Source organism: Ranitomeya variabilis, chromosome 7 (assembly GCF_051348905.1).
Source record: "Ranitomeya variabilis isolate aRanVar5 chromosome 7, aRanVar5.hap1, whole genome shotgun sequence".
Lineage (NCBI taxonomy): Eukaryota > Metazoa > Chordata > Amphibia > Anura > Dendrobatidae > Ranitomeya > Ranitomeya variabilis.
Window position 1 is genome coordinate 47,998,267 of NC_135238.1, and position 6,088 is coordinate 48,004,354.

The window sequence follows — 6,088 nt, forward strand, 5'->3', positions numbered from 1 at the left end:
TTCTGCACACAGTGTAGAGCCCACAGCGTAGCACTCGCTGCATGTCACTGTAGAGTGGCATCAGTCGAACATCCCTTTGGCGGATATTAGCTACTCACAAATGACACCCTTACAAAATCCAGCTGCTGCAGCATCTCAACAAGGATGACCCAGATCGGCATGCTAAATTTGCAGAATGGGCAAAGCAAAAATTGGAACAGGACCCTCAGTTTACACAGAACATTATGTTCAGTGATGAGGCAGACTTTTCTGTGAATGGTGAAGTAAATAAACAAAACCACCGCTATTGGTCTGACACTAACCCACAGTGGATAGATCCCCCAAGACTGTTGGAACACAAAAATTCATGGTATGGTGTGGTATATGGGGTCCAAAGATAGTGGGGCCATTTTTCATCAGTGGAAACCTCAATGCCACTGGATATCTGAAATTGCTACATGATGATGTGCTGCCCTCTTTCCAGCAAGATGGTGCACCACCACATTATGGGTGTCAGGTCCGAGCATTCTTACATGATCAGTTTCCTGGAAAGTGGATTGGTCGTCGTGGGCCAGTTGAATGGCCACCAAGGTCTCCCGATCTGACCCCATTAGACTTTTATCTTTGTGGTCATCTGAAGGCAATTGTCTGAGTGAAGGTGCGAGATGTGCAGCATCTGAAACAACGGACACTGGAATCCTGTGCTAGCATTTCTTCTGCGTGTTGCTATCTGTGTCAAGTGGGAGAAGAGGGTTGCATTGACAATCCAACTCAATGGGCAAGCACTTTGAACACATTTTATAAGTGGTCATAAACTTGTAAATAACGCATGAAAGAATAGTTGCATTAAAACCAAGCACACCATTGTGTTTCTTGTGAATTTCTCAATAAGTTTCATGTGTCAAATGACCGTCATCCCTTTGGAAAAAATAAAGTTGGATCCAAAATGTCCGACTTCAAAATGGCCGCCATGGTCACCATCCATCTTGAAAAGTTTTCCCCCTCCCATATACCAATGTGCCACAAACACGAAGTTGATATAACCAACCATTCCCATTTTATTTAGGTGGATCCATGTAAATGACCCACCCTGTAGACATACTGTAATTTCCACAGCACACACCAGAGGATGCAACATGGAATCCAGTTATGCTTTATTATTCTAAAACAGTCCAGACCACAGACATAGACATGTAATTAGAGATGTTAGTATAGACATTACTTGTTCCTGAGTCTGCTGACGGCTCTGTCTCTGAAATACACCATAGCCATGACGGTTCAGCCAAGCATTCATCTATTTTCTTTGGGGAGAGAGAAGAAAGCTGCTCCCATATCATGAATCAGTGCTTGTTACAGGTCCATTACCTGCCTGTGTAAATGAACCCCTAAAGATAACATGTCAGCTACAAAAATGCTATTTACCTGTGGGTATATTGGTAATCTGTAAGTAAATAGTATTTAAAGCATGTTAGGCTGTTTTACTGGGAGAGCGGCTACCAGGAGAAATTGAAATATGTTCCTTGCAGCCGCTTTCTTCCAGTCATTGAGGTGGTTCATGGAGCTCTAACACAGAGAGGTGACTGCTACCGACCTCTACGTCTCCTGAAGAATAAAATCAAGCGGCTGCAAGGAGAATATAATTTCATCAATGAGCAGTGATTGATGGTATAGGAAGGTGTTTGGGGCTTATTAGCTTTCATTTTGATGTAGAAATGATGATTTGTTTCTTTATCTTATGGCTTTTTTTTTATCACAGAATATCCTCAATTTACACAAAGAGAATGATGCCTTGTCAACAATGATCATTTTTATTCTCATATGAAATATGCGGCCAATGACAAATGTTTTATTATTTGATGTTTGCACTGGCCAATGATTAAGAATGAACATTAGCACAATTGATTATTTGTGAAATCATCACATCATGTAAATTTCACTTCAGTCAGTTAATAACAGAACTTTGCTACACACTTTGCAATTTCTATGTAATTTTTGTATTTATACTTTTCTTAATGTTTTATATTTAGATAAATATACGTATTAAGGTTATTTGACTAAAAAAATCACAGCAGTTATATTCTTGACAGATGGTCGTAGCAGCAGCTCCAAAATCCAAAAAAGTATTGCACAAGACCCATATGAAGAACATTCTAACATCTCAGACATGGATCCTTTTAATGTAAAATATCCTAATTCGTCACAGACTGTTAAACAAAATAAAAGTCACAGAAGAAGTGTGGAAAATAAAAAAGCTCCCACGAGGAAGAAGCCATTTTCATGTTTTACAAATGAATCTAAACTTGTTGCACATGAGAGAATTCACACAGGAGAGAAGCCATTTACATGTTCAGATTGTGGCAAATGTTTTACTGTAAAATCTAATCTTGTTAGACATGAGAGAATTCACACAGGAGAGAAGCCATTTTCATGTTCAGAATGTGGGAAACATTGTACAGATAAATCAACTCTTGTTAGACATGAGAGAATTCACACAGGAGAGAAGCCATTTTCATGTTCGGAATGTGGGAAATGTTTTTCAGATAAATCAACTCTTGTTTCACATGAGCATATTCACAAAGGAGGGAAGCCATTTTCATGTTCAGAATGTGGAAAATGTTTTACAATGAAATCAACTCTTCATACACATGTGAGAATTCATACAGGAGAGACGCCATTTCCATGTTCGGAATGTGGGAAATGTTTTGTTCTAAAATCACAACTTGCTGCACATGAGAGAATTCACACAGGAGAGAAGCCATTTCCATGTTCGGAATGTGGAAAATGTTTTGTTCTAAAATCACAACTTGCTGCACATGAGAGAATTCACACAGGAGAGAAGCCATTTCCATGTTCGGAATGTGGGAAATGTTTTACTCTAAAATCTCATCTTGTTATACATGAGAGAATTCACACAGGAGAGAAGCCATTTTCATGTTCAGAATGTGGAAAACGTTTTACAAAGAAATCAACTCTAGTTTTACATGAGAGAATTCACACTGGAGAGAAGCTCTTTTCATGTTCAGAATGTGGAAAATGTTTTACTCTAAAATCCCGTCTTGTTAAACATCAGAGAATTCACACAGGAGAGAAGCCATTTTCATGTTCAGAATGTGGAAAACGTTTTACAAACAAATCAAATCTAGTTTCACATGAGAGAATTCACACTGGAGAGAAGCTCTTTTCATGTTCAGAATGTGGAAAATGTTTTACTCTAAAATCTCATCTTGTTAAACATGAGAGAATTCACACAGGAGAGAAGCCATTTTCATGTTCAGAATGTGGCCAATGTTTTACTCTAAAATCCCATCTTGTTAAACATGAGAGAATTCACACAGGAGAGAAGCCATTTTCATGTTCAGAATGTGGAAAACGTTTTACAAACAAATCAAATCTAGTTTCACATGAGAGAATTCACACTGGAGAGAAGCTCTTTTCATGTTCAGAATGTGGAAAATGTTTTACTCTAAAATCCCATCTTGTTAAACATGAGAGAATTCACACAGGAGAGAAGCCATTTTCATGTTCAGAATGTGGAAAACGTTTTACAGATAAATCACCTCTTGTTGAACATGAGAGAGTTCACACTGGATACAAGCCATTTTCATGTTCAGAATGTGGCAAATGTTTTACTATAAAGTCTAATCTTGTTAGACATGAGAGAATTCACACAGGAGAGAAGCCATTTTCATGTTCAGAATGTGGGAAACATTGTACAGATAAATCAACTCTTGTTAGACATGAGAGAATTCACACAGGAGAGAAGCCATTTTCATGTTCAGAATGTGGGAAATGTTTTTCAGATAAATCACATCTTGTTAGACATGAGAGAATTCACACAAGAGAGTAGCCATTTTCATGTCCCGAATGTGTTTTTTTTTTTATCTAAATCTCAACTTGTTAGACATTAATTTTTGAAATCTGAAATGTCACTTTTTGTGGTAATAACGATGGAATGTCTCATATCTCAGTTATTCGGAAAATATTGTTTCCTTTTATGTTGCGATTTATTTTGGTAATAAATAAAAATATGCAATATTCAAACTTTTGAAGTGACTTTGAGGGATTAATATATTGGGAATTCCCTTAAAGAGGTTGGTTTTTTAACCCTTTCACCCCACATGCTTGTTTTCACCTTCCTGACCAGAAACATTTTTTTCAATTCTGACCAGTGTTACTTTATGAAGTAATAACTCTGGAATGGTTCAATGGATCCCACTGATTCTAAAACATGCTCACATACAGTGGGGAACATAATTATTTGATACACTACCAATTTTTCAAGTTTTCCCACCTACAAAGAATGGGAAGGTCTATAATTATTGTAGGTACACTTCAACTGTGAGACAGATTTTAAAAATAAAAAACAAAAAAATCACATTGAATGACTTTTAAATAATTAAATTGCATTTTATTGCATAAAATAAGTAATTGATCACCTACCAACCAGTCTGTCTCTCACAGACCTGTTCACTTTTTTTTAAGAATCCCTCATACTCTGCACTTACTACCTTATTATTGTTTAATTGTAAAGTGCAGCGGAATATGTTGGCACTATATAAATAAAGATTATTATTATTACTACCTGTATTAATTGCACAGATCTCTCCATTCTTTGTAAGTGGGAAAACTTGCAAAATCAGCAGTTTATTAAATAAAGTATTTTCCTCACTGTATTGTACGTCATGATGGAGGTATACTTTCTTCGATATGACTTGTGTTTATTTGTGAAAAAAATTGGAAAAATGTAGAGCATTTTTCAATTTTCAAACTTACATTTTTTAACTCCCTTAAATCAGAGACTCCTGTTATTCAAAATAGTTAAAAGAATAACATTTCCCACATGTCTACTTTACATCAGTACAATTTTTGAAGCATAATTTTTTTTTTAGTTAGGAAGTTTTTACAATAAAATTTGCCAACCTTTTATTTTATGGACCACATCACATTTAAAGTGACTTTGAGGAGTCTATATGACTGAAACTACTCAAAAGTGATACCATTCTAAAAACTGCACTCCTCAATGTGCTCAAAAACACATTAAAGTAGTTTATGAACCCTTCAGGAGTAACAGGAATTAATGGAATGTAGAAGGAAACAAAATAAACATTTAAAAATGTTACTTTAGACCCAAATTTTATTTTCACAAGGGTAACAGAAAAATAATGCACCCCAAAATTTGTTGTGCCATTTCTCCGTAGCAGGCCTATACCCCATATGTGATTGAATACTACTATTGGGGCGCATGGCAGGGCTCGCAAGGGAAGGAGCGCAGTTTGCCTTTTTGAATGCAAAATTTGCTGGAATCATTAGCGGATGCCACATCGTGTTTGAAGAGCCCCTGATGTATGATGTGATTAAATAATGGAAACCTCCCACAAATGACCCAACTTTGGAAACTAGATTTCTTAAGGAACTTATTTGGCACTTTATGCACAGCTAAAAAGTTGGACACTGCTGGATCAGAGGTCATACGACGTCCACAGTGCCTTCATCGACCTCGGTATAGGGATTCCGTCTGAATCACTTATTTCAGAGATTTACATGAAAACCAAAGTGTAAGTGCTCAACGTAGAGCGCAGGAGATATGTGAGCCGAGCCTTACATTATCTTTGGGAGACTGAACAAATAAACAGCAGGTGAAGAATTGGTTTTATTTTTTATGCAGTTCCCCATGCTGTATAAGAGATTAGACAACTTTATGCTTGGGTCAGTGCGATTACAACCCGATTTATATTGTTTTTACATTTGGCTGCGGTCACACACTAAAACACGCTTTTTATTGTAAAAACAAGTTTTTGCATCGTCATATTTTGATACAATACAAAAAAGATAAAAACAGCAATCCTTCTTAGAGAAAAATGGTGGTTTAATAGCCCATATAGGCTACTGCGACGTTTCAGCTCAAAGTGTGAGCCTTTCTCAGGCAATGTGAAATGTGAGCAAGCAGAATATTTAGCAATATATCTATTATAAATTGATTACAGTAATAAAGTGCATAAGTGCCATCCAAAGTTGTAAAAATGATTACAATATACATGTATACAATCAGTGTTTAACAGGTTACATAATAAAGTGCATATAAATAGATAATGCACAATAGAGGATGCAT

The 6,088-nt window shown here is 36.4% G+C and overlaps 1 pseudogene; it reads left to right on the plus strand.

Annotated features, from left to right (window-relative positions):
- The first annotated feature begins 2,143 nt into the window (after positions 1-2,143).
- On the plus strand, positions 2,144-3,865 carry LOC143786228 (uncharacterized; annotated as a pseudogene).
- Positions 3,866-6,088: the final 2,223 nt, after the last annotated feature.